This window comes from Phytophthora infestans, genomic scaffold (genome assembly GCF_000142945.1).
Source record: "Phytophthora infestans T30-4 supercont1.68 genomic scaffold, whole genome shotgun sequence".
In the NCBI taxonomy this organism is placed as follows: Eukaryota; Oomycota; class Peronosporomycetes; order Peronosporales; family Peronosporaceae; genus Phytophthora; species Phytophthora infestans.
In genome coordinates, this window is record NW_003303691.1 from 647,117 (window position 1) to 647,971 (window position 855).

Consider the following 855-nt stretch of genomic DNA (forward strand, 5'->3'; position numbering starts at 1 on the left):
CGAAACCAGGAAAAGCACGGAAGAGCATGGGCCGTTGAAGGACACAACATCCAAACTGTAGTACGGGGTAGCGGAAACGCTTCAAAATACGATATTATATGGGGCCGGATGCGACTACGGAAATGTAAGTGGTTAAGTCCACGAAGCCATGATCTACTGGGTGAACGACGCCCACGAAACACGCAAAACCAAGAAACACTTAGATTTGCGGCCACCTCATCTCCAACAAGCCATGCCACTACACCGCGTAGCGATGGCGGCCGGCTAGCCCCTCCCCCCCTAGTGGAGTGTGGTCAGCGTCCGTAAATACGTGCGTTGTACTGGCTGCCGAGCGCAGCGAAGGCGGCATCGATTGGCTAAAAGTTGATTTATGTGATTGAAACAATGTATGTGGTCTACACATCGTACTTAAAAGCACCGCTCAAATTTGATTTTGCTCTCTTATTCAGCCGCGGAGCGCCTCTCGACGCAAAGGGCACTGCCTGTGTGCGCGTTAGTTAGCAATAGTAGAAGCAACCGATGTGCACACACGTACTATATCGTCGTAGGAGCTGTTGTAAAAATTGTAGGCCTTGGTGACATATATTTCGGCTTGAATTGGAACTTTAGTACTTACTGCTTATTATATGACGTTTTAAGCTTCGTAGTACTTTCGTAATAAAATTACTTACAATACTGTTTTGCTTAGTACTATTCTAAATTTCTTTCATATTTTATTGCAGTTATCTGTAGCAGTACTACATGAACCTATTATATTAGCAATAGATAAATATACATAGTGCTATTTTTAATATCTAGAACTTGAAATTTTCAAACATATAACGAAAACACACCACTCCACCGCCGCGAAAAAAA